We start from the raw sequence: 18,534 nt of genomic DNA on the forward strand, positions 1-18,534 counted from the left end.
TCTCCAGTCTTTTCCACGCCGCTCCCTCACCCTCCATCATCCATTTACGTATCATTGCCACATTGGCGGCCCAATAGTAATCGCCCAAGTTCGGTAGTGCCAGTCCCCCTCTGTCTCTGCTACGTTGGAGGAACTCCCTCCTTACTCTCGGAACTTTCCCTGCCCACACGAAGCTCGTGATGCTCCTGTCTATTTTATTAAAAAAGGTCTTGGTGATTAGTATAGGGAGACATTGAAATACAAATAAGAACCTCGGGAGGACCATCATCTTAATTGCTTGCACCCTGCCCGCCAGCGATAGAGGCTGCAAGTCCCACCTCTTGAAGTCCTCCTCCATTTGTTCTACCAACCGTGTCAGATTCAGTCTGTGCAAGGTTCCCCAGCTCCTAGCGATCTGAATCCCCAGGTATCGGAAGTTTCTTTCCACTTTCCTTAGAGGCAAGCCTTCTATCTCTCTACTCTGGTCCCCTGGATGTATCACAAATAATTCACTCTTCCCCATGTTTAGCCTATACCCCGAGAAATCCCCGAACCCCCTCAAAATTCGCATAACCTCTATCATCCCCCCCGCTGGGTCCGACACGTATAACAATAGGTCATCCGCGTATAACGAGACTCGGTGTTCTTCTCCCCCTCTAATCACCCCTCTCCATTTCCTGGAGTCTCTCAACGCCATGGCCAGAGGTTCAATTGCCAACGCGAACAACAATGGAGACAGCGGGCATCCCTGTCTTGTTCCCCTATATAGTCGGAAATACTCCGATCTATGTCGACCTGTAACTACGCTTGCCGTTGGAGCCCCATAAAGATGTGTAACCCAGCTAATAAACCCGCTCCCAAACCCAAACCTCCTTAACACTTCCCATAAATACTTCCACTCCACCCTATCAAATGCCTTCTCTGCGTCCATTGCCGCCACTATCTCTGCCTCCCCCTCCACTGGGGGCATCATTATCACCCCTAATAGTCGTCGCACGTTAACATTCAGTTGTCTCCCTTTTACGAACCCTGTCTTGTCTTCGTGCACCACCCCCGGGACACAGTCCTCTATCCTCGATGCCAGTACCTTTGCCAACAATTTGGCGTCCACGTTCAATAATGAAATGGGTCTATAGGACCCGCACTGCAACGGATCTTTATCCCTCTTCAAAATTAACGATATTGTCGCCTCCGACATCGTCGGGGGTAGAGTCCCCCCTTTCCTGGCCTCATTGAACGTCCTCACCATCAACGGGGCCAACAAGTCCACATATTTTCTGTAATACTCCACCGGGAACCCGTCTGGTCCTGTGGCCTTTCCTGCTTGCATGCTTCCCAGTCCCTTAATAACCTCGTCCACCCCAATCGGTGCCCCCAGGCCTACCACTCCCCGCTCCTCCACTTTCGGGAACCTCAATTGGTCCAGGAACTGCCGCATCCCCTCCTCTCCCTCTGGGGGTTGAGACCTATACAGTTCCTCATAGAAGGTCTTGAACACCTCATTTATCTTTCCTGCCCTTCGCACCGTGTCTCCCCTTTCATCTCTAATTCCTCCTATCTCCCTCGCTGCTGCCCTCTTTCGCAATTGATGAGCCAACAGGCGACTAGCCTTTTCCCCATATTCATACCTCCTCCCCTGTGCCTTCCTCCACAGTACCTCCGCCTTTCTGGTGGTCAGAAGGTCAAATTCCGTCTGGAGTCGTCTCCTCTCCCTGTACAATTCCTCCTCCGGGGTCTCTGCAAATTCCCTATTCACCCTTAAAATCTCCCCCAGTAATCTTTCCCTTTCCTTGGCCTCTGTTTTCCTTTTGTGGGCCCCAATGGAGATCAGCTCTCCTCTGACCACCACTTTTAGTGCTTCCCATACCACTCCCACAGGGACCTCGCCGTCGTCATTGACCTCCAGGTATCTCTCAATACACCCCCGCACTCTTGCACACACTCCCTCATCCGCCATCAGTCCCACATCTAATCGCCAGAGTGTTCTCTGCTCCCTTTCCTCTCCTAATTCCAGGTCCACCCAATGTGGGGCATGATCCGAAACCACTATGGCTGAGTACTCAGCTTCTTCCACCCTAGAGATCAACGACCTTCCCAAAACAAAAAAATCTCTCCAGGAGTACACTTTATGGACATGGGAGAAGAAGGAAAACTCCCTAGCCCTAGGTCTAAGAAATCGCCATGGATCCACTCCCCCCATTTGGTCCATAAACCCCTTAAGTACCTTGGCCGCTGCCGGCCTTCTTCCGGTCCTTGAGCTGGATCTATCTAGCCCCGGGTCCAGCACCGTATTAAAGTCCCCTCCTAAAATCAAGTTTCCTACCTCCAGATCCGGTATACGCCCCAGCATCCGTCTCATAAATCCCGCATCGTCCCAGTTTGGGGCATACACATTAACCAACACGACCTCCATTCCCTCCAGCCTGCCACTCACCATTACATATCTACCTCCGCTATCTGCTACGATGTTCTTTGCTTCAAATGCTACCCGTTTCCCCACCAAAATGGCCACCCCTCTATTCTTTGCGTCCAGTCCTGAGTGGAACACTTGTCCCACCCATCCTTTCCTTAGCCTAACTTGGTCCGCCACCTTTAGGTGCATCTCTTGGAGCATAACCACGTCTGCCCTTAGTCCTTTCAAATGTGCGAGCACTCGGGCCCTTTTTATCGGTCCGTTCAGGCCTCTCACGTTCCACGTGATCAGCCTCACTAGGGGGCTACCTGCCCCCCTCCCGTGTCGACTAGCCATTACCTTCTCTAGGCCAGTCCCATATCCCGCCTCCGCGCTCCCGCTCGCTCCCCCAGCGTCGCACACCATCCCCGCCCACCCATTTCCTTTTGGATTTCCGCAGCAGCAACCCAGTTGCCCCCCCCCCCTCCCCCTCCCTCCCCCCCTCCCCGCTATATCTCTTTCTAGCATGATTGCTCCCCCCATATTACTTCCGTAAATCAGCTGACTTCAACTGACCCCGGCTACTCCTGCTCACTCCTCGACCCCCCCCGTGTGGGGAACTCCCATCCGCCTTGCGCCTGTCTTCCCGCCTTATTCTTTCTGGCGCGGGAACATCCCTTTACCTGACCCGCCTCTTATGGCGCAGCTCCCTTTCCCCTCCCCCTCCCCTTCCCCATTCTCCAACTATGTCCCGTCTTTCCCCCCTCACCGGCGCCCACATTTCCCCAATGTCTCCCCCCTTCCCAATTTACTTCTCAATTAACTTCAACCATAACATTAACAATAACATTTCCTGCAGCATCAGTCCCTCAGTTCCGATCCAATTTCTCTTCTTTGATGAAGGTCCATGCTTCCTCCGCCGTCTCGAAATAATGGTGTCTCTCCTGATACGTGACCCATAGTCTTGCCGGCTGCAGCATCCCGAACTTCACCTTCCTTTTATGCAACACCTCTTTGGCTCGGTTGAAGCTCGCCCTCCTTCTCGCCACCTCCGCACTCCAATCCTGGTATACCCGTACCACTGCATTCTCCCATCTGCTACTCCGCACCTTTTTAGCCCATCTCAGGACCTCTTCTCTATCCTTAAGGCGGTAAAATCGCACGATTATCGCCCTGGGTGGTTCTCCCGCTTTTGGTCTTCTCGCCGGAATCCGATTTGCCCACTCCACCTCCAAGGGGCCCGTAGGGGCCTCAGCACCCATCAGTGAGCTCAGCATCGTACTTGCGTACGCTCCACAGTCCACTCCTTCCACACCCTCAGGGAGACCCAGTATCCGAAGGTTCTTCCTTCGCGCTCCATTTTCTAGGGCTTCGATCCTTTCAGTACACTTTTTATAAAGTGCCTCGTGCGTCTGTGTCTTAACCGCCAGGCCCAGGATCTCGTCCTCAATATCTGTCACCTTCTGCTCCACCACGCGGAGCTCTGTCTCCTGGGTCTTTAATGTCTCCTTGAGCCCCTCAATTGCCTGTAGCAACGGGGTCAGCACCTCCCTCTTCAGCAGCTCCACGCACCGTCTCACAATTTCATCCTGCTCAGGCCCCCATGTCGCCTGCGCTTTCTCCGCCGCCATCTTGTACTTCTCTCTTTCTGACCCTTTGGTCGACGATTCCTCGCGCTGCAGCCGCCGCCGCCGGTTTTTTCCTCCTTCGTTTGGGGGGGACTCCCTTCTCACACACCCCACACCGGGTTGCGTCGTCGAAAAATTCCCCGTTGGGGCTCTTAAAAGAGCCCGAAGGTCCGTCGGAGCTGGAGCCGCCGAAGCGTGCGGCTAGCTAGGCATCACCGCAACCAGAAGTCCCTTCAGTGGCCTTGATGAGGTCTTTTCACAGTTGTTCCCTCTGCTGCTAGAATTCACCTTTGATACAGGCCCTCAGGTCAGCTTGCAGCTTTAAGCTTGCCCTTCCCCCGCCTGCATGCTGGAAGAGGCCCTGTTTATCCTGCAGTTGCAGCCAAATCTTTTGCTGTTTCTGCCGTGTCTGGCAACCCAGAGACATACCCTTCCTGGGGGACACTGTCGGGGGAATATTGCAGCCTTCTTCCCACACCGGGAAATGTCAAACAAATGCCGTGGGGGCCCTGTAAAAGAGCCCAAAAGTCCGTTCCAAGCAGGAGCTGCTGAATATGCGACCTAGCTCTGCATAGCCGCACCCGGAAGTCGCTCGTCAGCCACCATTGACGATCAGCCGCGTCTCGCCTCTGTCACGATTGACCAGTCTCGCCCACACAACCTAGCAACCGTCTCTACAAATGTTAGAATTGATGGGCACGAGATCTCCTGCCTGCTGGACTCCGGGTGCACCGAGAGCTTCATTCATCCTGATACGGTAAGGCGCTGCTCCCTCGCGGTACACCCCACCAATCAGAGAATCTCCCTGGCCTCCGGGTCCCACTCCTTGGCGATCCGGGGTTACTGCACAGCCACTCTCACTATCCAGGGTGTGGAGTTTAGCGGCTTCCGACTCTACGTCCTCCCCAACCTCTGCGCTGCCTTGCTACTCGCCCTGGACTTCCAGTGTAACCTCCAGAGCCTAACATTGAAATTCGGCGGGCCCCTACCACCCATTACTGTGTGCGGCCTCGAGACCCTAAAGGTCGACCCACCTTCCCTATTTGCAAATTTAACCCCAGGTTGCAAACCCGTCGCCACCAGGAGCAGTCGGTACAGCACCCAGGACAGGAGCTTCATCAGGTCCGAGGTCCAGCGGCTGCTTCGGGAAGGCATCATCGAGGCCAGCAACAGCCCCTGGAGAGCCCAAGTGGTAGTGGTGAAAACTGGGGAGAAACACAGAATGGTCGTGGACAACAGCCAGACCATCAATAGGTACACGCAGCTCGACGCATACCCCCTCCCACGCATATCTTATATGGCCAATCAGATTGCACAGTACCGGGTCAACTGTGGACCTTAAATCCGCCTACCAACAGCTCCCCATCCGTAAGGCGGACCGCCCACACACTGCCTTCGAGGCAGACGGCCGCCTTTACCACTTTCTTAGAGTTCCTTTCGGCATCACCAACGGGGTCTCGGTTTTCCAACGGGAAATGGACCGAATGGTCGACCGGTACGGGCTGTGGGCCCATTCCCGTACCTAGACAATGTCACCATTTGCGGCCATGATCAGCAGGACCACGACGCCAACCTTGCCAAATTTCTCCACACCGCCACTCTCCTCAACCTCACGTATAACAAGGAGAAGTGCGTGTTCAGCACGAACCGCTTAGCCATCCTGGCTATGTGGTCCAGAACGGAGTTCTGGGGCCCGATCCCGGCCGCATGCGCCCCCTCATGGAACTCCCCCTCCACCACTGCCCCAAGGCCCTCAAACGCTGCCTGGGGTTCTTTTCTTACTACGCCCAGTGGGTCCCAAATTATGCGGACAAGGCCCGCCCACTCATCCAATCCACTCTTTTTCCCCTAACGGCCGAGGCTCACCAGGCCTTCAACCGTATTGAGGCTGACATCGCCAAGGCCGCGATGCACGCAGTCGCCGAGACGCTCCCCTTCCAAGTCGAGAGCGATGCATCAGACATCGCTCTAGCCACCACCCTCAACCAGGCAGGCAGGCCCGTGGCATTCTTTTCACAAACCCTTCATGCCTCTGAAATTCGGCGCTCCTCCGTCGAAAAAGAGGCCCAAGTCATTGTTGAAGCTATGCGGCATTGGAGGCATTACCTGGCCGGCAGGAGACTCACTCTCCTCACTGACCAATGGTCGGTAGCCCTCATGTTTAACAACACACAGCGGGGCAAGATCAAAAATGATAAAATATTGAGGTGGAGGATCGAGCTCTCTACCTACAACTACGAGATTTACGACAACTATCGCCCAGGTAAGCTCAACGAGCCCCCCGATGCCCTATCCTGAGGTACATGTGCCAGCGCAGAGGTGGACCGACTCCGGACCTTACGCGACAACCTTTGTCACCGGGGAGTCACACGTTTGTACCACTTCATCAAGGCCCGCAATCTGCCCTACTCCGTCGAGGAAGTCAGGGCAATCACCAGAGACTGCCAGGTCTGTGCGGAGTGCAAACCGCACTTCTACCAGTCAGACCATGCGTGCCTGGTGAAGGCCTCCCGCCCCTTTGAACGCCTCAGCGTGGACTTGAAAGGGCCCCTCCCCTCCACCAACCGCAACACGTACTTTCTCAGTGTGGTCGATGAATATTCCCGATTCCCCTTTGCCGCCCCATGCCCCGACATGACGTCTGCCACCATCATCAAAGCCCTCAACACCATCTTCGCTCTGTTCGGCTTCCCCGCCTACGTCCACAGCGACAGGGGATCCTCATTCATGAGCGATGAGCTGCGTCAGTTTCTGCTCAACAAGGGTATCACCTCGAGAAGGACCAGCTATAAGCCCCGGGGAAACGGGCAGGTGGAGAGGGAGAATGGGACGGTCTGGAGGGCCGCCCAGCTGGCCCTACGGTCTAGAAATCCCGCGGCCTCCCGCTGGCAGGTGGTCCTTCCCGACGCACTGCACTCCATTCGGTTGCTCCTATGCACTGCGACTAATGACACATCCCATGAACGTGTCTTCGCCTTCCCCAGGAAGTCCACCTCCGAGGTGTCGCTCCCAATTTGGCTCGCAGCTCCAGGACCTGTACTCCTCCGTAAACACGTATGACTCCACAAGGCGGACCCGTTGGTTGAAAGGGTACAGCTACTCCATGCCAACCCACTGTATGCCTACGTAGCATACCCCGACGGCCGCCAAGATACTGTCTCCCTCAGAGACCGGGCACCAGCAGGTTCCACACACACACACACCCCTCCGGCCTGGCACCACCCTCCCCTCCCCCGGCGCACCCAGCCGCAACCCCTGCCCCAGGAGAATCCGTCCTCCCCCTGCCCACACCCAAGGATGAAGAGGATTTCGACACGCTCCCAGGGTCACCGAGGAAGACCGACTCCGGAATCGCCGCCACCGTTGCGGCGCACCCAACGACAGATCAAGGCTCTGGACCGACTGAACCTGTAACTTGATCGGGACTCCATGTTTTTTTCTCTGTATTTAAAAATATGTACTTGTATATAGTTCTCCACCACCCGCACCGGACTCAATTTTAACAGGGGGTGAATGTGGTAGTCACCACTGATGTATATATTAGGTGATTTGTGGTAAGGCTCTGTACTACAGGTACGGGGGTAGTTCCCTGCCTGCTGGCTCCGCCCAGTAGGCGGAGTATAAATATGTGCGCTCCCCATACAGCAGCGATTTCGGCAGCTGCTGTAGGAGGCCACACATCTTAGTGTAATAAAGCCTCGTCTTTGTGTAATTGATCGTGCATCAGAGACCATCTCCCTCCTGCATCCGGCTGTGGTAATTCACAAAGTCTGCTGACCACACAAAAACTGCGTTCTGTGATATTCATTGATTTGTAGGGAAGAGTGTAACCTGATCTTAAAAGTGGGTTCCTCTACTCTAGTCCCCATGGCAACATGAAACACATTGGCCTTACATCCAGGTGGAAATGCGGATTTGTTATTCTTGACCCGAACTCTCTTTCATCATCGAGGTAAATGGACAGTTTACAGCTTTACTGTTTACAGCCTGATGCTATCAATACCTTTCTGGAACTTTGAAAGACTCAGAGTCTATCCATTGTGAACTCAGAAACTGTTGTCATTGTTCCTAATCATGGACACTTTACACCATTGCCCCAGTAACACAATCTGGGCTTTCCTTTGATCTTTAACTGCCCCAGGCCTGTTGTCAGGCAAACTTGAGACCCCATCCATTTTACCTGAAATGCGCAGTTCCAAAACATAATCTTATGAATCTCATAATTGTAACACTATTCCAATGCTCTCCTGGCCCGCCTCCCATCTTCCACGCATTATAAATATGATCCAAAGATCTGACGCCCGTGTCCAAACTTGCACCAAGTCCAGTTCATCTATCACCCCTATGCTCACCGATCTACATTGACTCCCGGTGCAACAACTGCATTTTAAAATTCTCATCCTATGATCATGCCCCTCCCTATCTTTGCAACCTCCTCCAGTCCTACAACCCCTGAGATCTCTGCACTCCTCCAGTTCTAGCCTCTTGAGCATCCCCTATTTTAATCGCTCCAATTGGTAGCTGTGCTTTCAATTGCCTCGGCCCTAAGCTCGGGAATTCCATCCTTCAAATCTCTCTGCCTCCTGACTGCACCCTCCTCATTTAAAACGTCCCTAAAACCTCCCCCATTGGCAAGCCTTTGCTCAACTGTCCTAATAGCTCCTTGCATGGTTCAAATTCTGATTGGTAGCACCCCTGTCAAGCACCTTGAGATGTTCTACTACTTAAAGGTGCTATATAAATGCAAGTGCTTGTTGTTGAAATCCAGCCATAACTCTAGAATGTTGTAGAGCATAACCCCTGTGCTATGGAACAGGCCAGCCACTGGTTGCAAATAGCTTTGGACTCCAGTGAGCTGACAAACAAAGGAAAGGTTTGCCTTCAAACCTTTTGAGCAGAGATGCAATATTGCATCACAGGGAAGTTGGGAGCTTTACGTAACAGCAAAGTTCACGGTTTGGTCAGGCAGAGCTTTTTGCATCTTCACACCCTTCTACCACTCTGAATTACCTTCGCTAACTGTTTGACCAGGTCAGCATGCATATGACTATCAAAGCAATAAGTGCTGCGTATCTGGAATTGAAGAAAACCTGGCGGCCTTACTGAGATGTGAAATGGGGGCATCATTATTGTCAGAGGAGGGCAGAAAACACTAATTTCCACATTCTGGCATTGAATTGCTCTCCAGCGCATTGACAATGGCATGGTAATTGCACATCCATCATTTACCTCTTCCTATACCTGATGGAGGGGTAGACATAACATGGTAAACTAAAAATACAACTAGAATAAAAAATAACAGTGCGAAACTAGATAAGTAGAAGGGGATTTGTACCAGCTATCATTTTAGTAAGCACTATGGAGCGAAGAAAACAAATTTGAAAATGATCCATTCAATGCAAAGTGTTCCCATCTGAATATTTCTTGTTCTATCTGCACTGAATGCGTATATGATATTTTTTACTGGAACGTGTTCAATGCCAATATTTAGAATATTTCTCTTGCACCAGTTCTCATCGCTTTATAAGGAATGCAAATATATATTCCAAACACTGGTTGTTACTGATTGGTAGAAATCGTGTGAATTTAGGTTCACAATTGGCACCTTAATCAATTACATTTTGCGACAGCCCCTGGATGAAGTAAGCAAAGCTGGAGGGGGATGAAAGATTGCTGACTCAGGGAAAGTGAAATTTAAAAGTAAAAAGAAGTGTTTGCCAGTGGCAGAAAATAAGCTTATTGTTGCAGAAGTGGAACAGAAAGCACAAAATGTCGTTCTTTTCTGGCATCTGAAGTGTGGAAGTAGCAGCTGCCAAAAATAAAGTGGTTTGGCATCATTGGTGCCGTTGCGAATGTAATTTTCTCAAAGGACCCCAGAAATTCTTTAAAAAATAAGTAGAAGGTGTGCACTGAAAAATAAGATGGATTTAACAGAAGGAAATAGCTCTGGGGGTATGGGCGGAAACTCAATTCATTTTTTTCTCCTTCCCAAAGGGATCTTTGTGCACTTATTGCCTGGCCGAGATTGCTGCTTGTTTCCCTGTCGAGCCAATGGAAACATTTTGTGTAATTCTGTTGAAGTTTTTTGTGTGCTTTGTTTAATTGTTGGAGGACACATAAAAGATAATTTTCCCTTTTCCTTCCTTCTGTTCCACTGGGTAACTTGTGGCTCTTTTCAAAGTCTGCCATTCTGCTTATGTTAATGTGCTTTGGAATAATGGTTCCATTTTGGGTGAACTTTTGTGCCGGCCACAAAACTCTTTCATTGAACAAACTTTGTGTTATTTTCCAATTGATTCTGGAAGAAGTAACCGGCACAAATATGTGAACTGGCTGTTACCTCTTACATAAGAACATAAGAACTAGGAGCAGGAGTAGGCCATCTGGCCCCTCGAGCCTGCTCCGCCATTCAATGAGATCATGGCTGATCTTTTGTGGACTCAGCTCCACTTTCCGGCCCGAACACCATAACCCTTAATCCATTTATTCCTCAAAAAACTATCTATCTTTATCTTAAAAACATTTAATGAAGGCGCCTCAACTGCTTCACTGGGCAAGGAATTCTATAGATTCACAACCATTTGGGTGAAGAGGTTCCTCCTAAACTCAGTCCTAAATCTACGTCCCCTTATTTTGAGGCCATTCCCCCTAGTTCTGCTTTCACCCTCCAGTGGAAACAACCTGCCCGCATCTATTCCTTTCATAATTTTATATGTTTCTATAAGATCCCCCCCCGCATCCTTAAATTCCAATGAGTACAGTCCCAGTCTACTCAACCTCTCCTCGTAATCCAACCCCTTCAGCTCTGGGATTAACCTAGTGAACCTCCTCTGCACACCCTCCAGTGCCAGTATGTCCTTTCTCAGGTAAGGAGACCAAAACTGAACACAATACTCCAGGTGTGGCCTCACTAACACCTTATACAATTGCACCATAACCTCCCTAGTCTTAAACTCCTTCCCTCTAGCGATGAAGGACAAAACTCCATTTGCCTTCCTAATCACCTGTTGCACCTGTAAACCAACTTTTTGCGACTGATGCACTAGCACACCCAGGTCTCTCTGCACAGCAGCATGTTTTAATATTTTATCATTTAAATAATAATCCCTTTTGCTGTTATTCCTACCAAAATGGATAACCTCACATTTGTCAACATTGTATTCCATCTGCCAGACCCTAGCCCATTCACTTAACCTATCCAAATCCCTCTGCAGACTTCCAGTATCCTCTGCACTTTTTGCTTTACCATTCATCTTAGTGTCGTCTGCAAACTTGGACACATTGCACTTGGTCCCCAACTCCAAATCATCTATGTAAATTGTGAACAATTGTGGGGCCGACACTGATCCCTGAGGGACGCCACTAGCTACTGATTGCCAACCAGAGAAACACCCATTAATCCCCACTCTTTGCTTTCTATTAATTAACCAATCCTCTATCCATGCTACTACTTTACCCTTAAAGCCATGCATCTTTATCTTATGCAGCAACCTTTTGTGTGGCACCTTGTCAAAAGCTTTCTGGAAATCCAGATATACCACATCCATTGGCTCCCCATTATCTACCGCACTGGTAATGTCCTCAAAAAATTCCACTAAATTAGTTAGACATGACCTGCCCTTTATGAACCCATGTTGCGTCTGCCCAATGAGCCAATTTCCATCCAGATGCCTCGCTATTTCTTCCTTGATGATGGATTCCATCATCTTCCCTACTACCAAAGTTAAGCTCACTGGCCTATAATTACCCGCTTTCTGCCTACCTCCTTTTTTAAATTATAGGTTTCCATCGGGGGAGGTGGAGGGTGCTGGATGTGAGGTTTCATTGGGGGGGGGGGGGAGAGGCAAGGATTCAGCGACCTGTTTGCAGGGGGTAGTTTTGCGAAATTAGAGGACCCTGGAGGAGGAGTATGTGCTGCCCAGGGGGAACGGTTTCAGGTACCTGCATCTCCCGGATTTTGTGAAGAGGGAGGTGACCTCCTATCCCGGGTTGCTGCCCTTGGGGTTGCAAGCTAAAGTGCTGTCGAAGGGGAGATAGGGGAAGGGAAGGTGTCTTGAGGTCTACGAGGCGCTGATGGATTGGGAGGGGGCCCCTGTGGAGGATATAAAAGGAAAGTGGGAGGAAGGACTGGGAGAAGAGTTGGAGGCCGGGAAGTGGGAGGAGGCCCTGCGAAGGATGAATGCGTCCTGGTCGTATGCGAGGTTAAGCCTTAGTCAGTTTAAAGTAATTCACAGGGTGCATATGACGGCTGCGCGGATGAGTAGGTTTTTGGAGGAGGTAGAGGACAGGTGTCAGAGGTGTGCGGGGAGGCCTGCAAAAAATGTCCACATGTTTTAGGCATGTCCGAAGCCAAAGGGCTTCTGGCAGGGGTTTGCTGACATAATGTCCAAGGTGTTGGAGGTCCAGCGGAAGCGATATTTGGGGTGCCAGTGGACGAGAGAGGCCGAAGTTTTGGCCCTCGCCTCCCTGATAGCCCGGAAACAGATCTTACAGGGATGGAGGGACTCAGAGCCGCCGAAAGCGAGGGTGTGGGTGAGTGACCTGGCAGGATTCATGGGGCTGAAGAAGGTCAAGTTTGTCCTGAGGGGGTCAGTTGACGGGTTCGCTCGGAGGTGGAAGCTGTAAATTGACTAAGGAGGATTGAGGTGTCAGCAGAGGGAGAGTGAGGGAGACGGGTTAAAGAGGGCTAAAATGGAAAAGGCAGGATGGGAGGAGGGGGCATGATAGGGAAGCAGGGGGGAGTGGGTGTTGATTATTTATAATGTTGTACAATTTTACTTCTGCTTCAGTTTGTTTTTTATGAAAATGCCTGAATCAAGTATTTTTTTTAAATACTGAGGATTCTTTCCAGCGCGAGGTCAGAGGAGGGTCGCACTTCCAGGATATATGGATGGATCTTCGGGGAGGAGCATATCCCAGTAGAAGAGGTGAAGGCCAGGTGGGAGGAGAAGCTGGCATCATCTTGGAGTAGGTGATGTGGAGTGAGTCCCTCCGCAGGATGAGCGCTATGTCATCCTGTGCGAGATTGAGCTTGATTCAGCTTAAGGTGATATTCAGGGTGCACCTCACCAAGGCCAGATTGAGTCAATTTTTTGAGCGAGTTGAGGATAGAACATAGAACAGTACAGCACAGTCCAGGCCCTTCGGCCCACGATGTTGTGCCGACCATTTATCCTAATCTCAGATCAACCTAATTTACACCCCTTCAATTTACTGCTGTCCATGTGCCTGTCCAAGAGTCGCTTAAATGTTCCTAATGACTCTGACTCCACCACCTCCGCTGGCAGTGCATTCCACACACCCACCACTCCCTGTGTGGTATCTCCCCTATACCTTCCTCCAATCACCTTAAAATTATGTCCCCTCGTGGCAGCCATTTCCGCCCTGGGGAAAAGTCTCTGGCTATCCACTTTATCCAGGCCTCTCATCACCTTGTACACCTCTATCAAGTCACCTCTCTTCCTTCTTCGCTCCAGTGAGAAAAGCCCTAGCTCCCTCAACCTTTCTTCATAAGACATGCCCTCCAGTCCAGGCAGCATCCTGGTAAAACTCCTCTGCACCCTCTCCAAAGCATCCACATCTTTCCTATAATGAGGCGACCAGAACTGGACACAATATTCCAAGTATGGTCTAACCAGGGTTTTATAAAGCTGCAGCAAACCTCGCAGCTCTTAAACTCAATCCCCCTGTTAATGAAAGCCAACACACCATACGCCTTCTTAACAACACTATCAACCTGGGTGGCAACTTTGAGGGATCTATGAACGTGGACCCCAAGATCCCTCTGTTCCTCCACACTTCCAAGAATCCTGCCTTTAACCCTGTATTCAGCATTCAAATTCGACCTTCCAAAATGAAACACTTCACATTTATCTAGGTTGAACTCCATTTGCCACTTCTCAGCCCAGCTCTGCATCCTGCCAATGTCTTGTTGTAACCTGCAACAGCCCTCAACACTATCTACAACTGCATCAAACTTTGTGACATCAGCAAACTTACGAACCAACCCTTTCACTTCCTCATCCAAGTCATTTATAAAAACCACAAAGAGCAGAGGTCCCAGAACAGATCCCTGTGCGACACCACTTGTCACCGACCTCCAGGCGGAATACTTTCCATCCACTACCACTTGCTGTCTTCTTTCGGCCAGCCAATTCTGTATCCAGATAGACAGATTTCCCTGTATCACATGCCCCCTAACTTTCTGAATGAGCTTACCATGGGGAAATGCCTTACTGAAATCCATATACACCCCATCCACTGCCCGACCTTCATCAATGTGTCTCATCGCATCCTCAAAGAATTGAATGAGGCTTGTGAGGCATGACCTGCCCCTCACAAAGCCATGCTGAATATCTTTAATCAAACTCTGTTTTTCTAAATAATCATAAACCCTATCTCTAAGAATCCTTTCCAATATTTTGCTCACTACAGATGTAAGACTGACTGGCCTGTAATTCCCAGGGATTTCCCTATTCCCTTTCTTTTTTTTTTTTATTAAATATTTTATTGAAAATTTTTGGTCAACCAACACAGTACATTGTGCATCCTTTACACAATATTATAACAACACAAATAACAATGACCTATTTTATAAACAAAAAATGAATAAATAATAAATAACAAAAATGAAAACTAGCCCTAATTGGCAACTGCCTTGTCCCAAGTAACACTCTCCAAAAATATAATTTAACAGTCCAATATATAATTATCTGTAGCAACGACCTATACATACTATACAGTATATATTAACAACCCTGAGAGTCCTTCTGGTTCCTCCACCCCCCCTCCCTCCCCCCCCCCCCCCCCCCCCGATCCTGGGTTGCTGCTGCTGCCTTCTTTTTCCCATTCCGTCTATCTTTCTGCGAGGTATTCGACGAATGGTTGCCACCGCCTGGTGAACCCTTGAGCCGACCCCCTTAGGACGAACTTAATCCGCTCTAGCTTTATAAACCCCGCCATGTCATTTATCCAGGTCTCCACCCCCGGGGGCGTGGCTTCTTTCCACATTAGCAATATCCTGCGCCGGGCTACTAGGGACGCAAAGGCCAAAACATCGGCCTCTCTCGCCTCCTGCACTCCCGGCTCTTGTGCAACCCCAAATATAGCCAACCCCCAGCTTGGTTCGACCCAGACTCCTACTACTTTTGAAAGCACCTTTGTCACCCCCATCCAAAACCTCTGTAGTGCCGGGCATGACCAAAACATATGGGTATGATTCGCTGGGCTTCTCGAGCACCTCGCACACCTATCCTCCACCCCAGAAAATTTACTGAGCCGTGCTCCAGTCATATGTGCCCTGTGTAATACCTTAAACTGAATCAGGCTTAGCCTGGCACACGAGGACGACGAGTTTACCCTGCTTAGGGCATCTGCCCACAGCCCCTCCTCGATCTCCTCCCCCAGCTCTTCTTCCCATTTCCCTTTTAGTTCATCTACCATATTCTCCCCTTCGTCCCTCATTTCCCTATATATATCTGACACCTTACCATCCCCCACCCATGTCTTTGAGATCACTCTGTCCTGCACCTCTTGTGTCGGGAGCTGCGGGAATTCCCTCACCTGTTGCCTCGCAAAAGCCCTCAGTTGCATATACCTGAATGCATTCCCTTGGGGCAACCCATATTTCTCGGTCAGCGCTCCCAGACTCGCGAACTTCCCATCCACAAACAGATCTTTCAGTTGCATTATTCCTGCTCTTTGCCACATTCCATATCCCCCATCCATTCCCCCCGGGGCAAACCTATGGTTGTTTCTTATCGGGGACCCCCCCAAGGCTCCAGTCTTTCCCCTATGCCGTCTCCACTGTCCCCAAATCTTCAGTGTAGCCACCACCACCGGGCTTGTGGTGTAGTTCCTCGGTGAGAACGGCAATGGGGCTGTCACCATAGCCTGTAGGCTAGTCCCCCTACAGGACGCCCTCTCTAATCTCTTCCACGCCGCTCCCTCCTCCTCTCCCATCCACTTACTCACCATTGAAATATTAGCGGCCCAATAATACTCACTTAGGCTCGGTAGTGCCAGCCCCCCCCTATCCCTGCTATGCTGTAAGAATCCCTTCCTCACTCTCGGGGTCTTCCCGGCGCACACAAAACCCATGATGCTCTTTTCAATCCTTTTAAAAAAAGCCTTCGTGATCACCACCGGGAGGCACTGAAACACAAAGAGGAATCTCGGGAGGACCACCATCTTAACCGCCTGCACCCTCTCTGCCATTGACAGGGATACCATATCCCATCTCTTGAAATCTTCCTCCATCTGTTCCACCAACCGCGTTAAATTTAACCTATGCAATGTGCCCCAATTCTTAGCTATCTGGATCCCCAGGTAACGAAAGTCCCTTGTTACCTTCCTCAGCGGTAGGTCCTCTATTTCTCTACTCTGCTCCCCTGGATGCACCACAAACAACTCACTTTTCCCCATGTTCAATTTATACCCTGAAAAATCCCCAAACTCCCCAAGTATCCGCATTATTTCTGGCATCCCCTCCGCCGGGTCCGCCACGTATAGTAGCAAATCGTCCGCATACAAAGATACCCGGTGCTCTTCTCCTCCCCTAAGTACTCCCCTCCACTTCTTGGAACCCCTCAACGCTATCGCCAGGGGCTCAATCGCCAGTGCAAACAATAATGGGGACAGAGGGCATCCCTGCCTTGTCCCTCTATGGAGCCGAAAATATGCAGATCCCCGTCCATTCGTGACCACCCTCGCCACTGGGGCCCTATACAACAGCTGCACCCATCTAACATACCCCTCTCCAAAACCAAATCTCCTCAACACCTCCCACAAATAATCCCACTCCACTCTATCAAATGCTTTCTCGGCATCCATCGCCACTACTATCTCCGTTTCTCCCTCTGGTGGGGCCATCATCATTACCCCTAACAACCTCCGTATATTCGTGTTCAGCTGTCTCCCCTTCACAAACCCAGTTTGGTCCTCGTGGACCACCCCCGGGACACATTCCTCTATTCTCATTGCCATTACCTTGGCCAGGACCTTGGCATCTACATTTAGGAGGGAAATAGGTCTATAGGACCCGCATTGTAGCGGGTCCTTTTCCTTTTTTAAGAGAAGCGATATCGTTGCTTCAGACATAGTCGGGGGCAGTTGTCCCCTTTCCTTTGCCTCATTAAAGGTCCTCGTCAGTACCGGGGCGAGCAAGTCCACATATTTTCTATAGAATTCGACTGGGAATCCATCCGGTCCCGGGGCCTTTCCCGCCTGCATGCTCCTAATTCCTTTCACCACTTCTTCTACCTCGATCTGTGCTCCCAGTCCCACCCTTTCCTGCTCTTCCACCTTGGGAAATTCCAGCCGATCCAAGAAGCCCATCATTCTCTCCCTCCCATCCGGGGGTTGAGCTTCATATAATTTTTTATAAAATGTCTTGAACACTCCATTCACTCTCTCCGCTCCCCGCTCCATCTCTCCTTCCTCATCCCTCACTCCCCCTATTTCCCTCGCTGCTCCCCTTTTCCTCAATTGGTGTGCCAGCAACCTGCTCGCCTTCTCCCCATATTCGTACTGTACACCCTGTGCCTTCCTCCATTGTGCCTCTGCAGTGCCTGTAGTCAGCAAGTCAAATTCTACATGTAGCCTTCGCTTTTCCCTGTACAGTCCCTCCTCCGGTGCTTCCGCATATTGTCTGTCCACCCTCAAAAGTTCTTGCAGCAACCGCTCCCGTTCCTTACTCTCCTGCTTCCCTTTATGTGCCCTTATTGATATCAGCTCCCCTCTAACCACCGCCTTCAACGCCTCCCAGACCACTCCCACCTGGACCTCCCCATTATCATTGAGTTCCAAGTACTTTTCAATGCACCCCCTCACCCTTAGACACACCCCCTCATCTGCCATTAGTCCCATGTCCATTCTCCAGGGTGGGCGCCCTCCTGTTTCCTCCCCTATCTCCAAGTCCACCCAGTGTGGAGCGTGATCCGAAATGGCTATAGCCGTATACTCCGTTCCCCTCACCTTCGGGATCAATGCCCTACCCAGCACAAAAAAAGTCTATTCGCGAGTAGACTTTATGGACATAGGAGAAAAACGAGAACTCCTTACTCCTAGGTCTGCTAAATCTCCACGGGTCTACACCTCCCATCTGCTCCATAAAATCTTTAAGTACCTTGGCTGCTGCCGGCCTCCTTCCAGTCCTGGTCTTCGACCTATCCAGCCCTGGTTCCAACACCGTATTAAAATCTCCCCCCATTATCAGCTTTCCCATCTCTAGGTCCGGAATGCGTCCTAGCATCCGCCTCATAAAATTGGCATCATCCCAGTTCGGGGCATATACGTTTACCAAAACCACCGTCTCCCCCTGTAGTTTGCCACTCACCATCACGTATCTGCCCCCGTTATCCGCCACTATAGTCTTTGCCTCGAACATTACCCGCTTCCCCACTAATATAGCCACCCCCCTGTTTTTCGCATCTAGCCCCGAATGGAACACCTGCCCCACCCATCCTTTGCGTAGCCTAACCTGGTCTATCAGTTTCAGGTGCGTTTCCTGTAACATAACCACATCTGCCTTAAGTT

This window comes from Scyliorhinus torazame, chromosome 1 (genome assembly GCF_047496885.1).
Source record: "Scyliorhinus torazame isolate Kashiwa2021f chromosome 1, sScyTor2.1, whole genome shotgun sequence".
Taxonomy (NCBI): domain Eukaryota; kingdom Metazoa; phylum Chordata; class Chondrichthyes; order Carcharhiniformes; family Scyliorhinidae; genus Scyliorhinus; species Scyliorhinus torazame.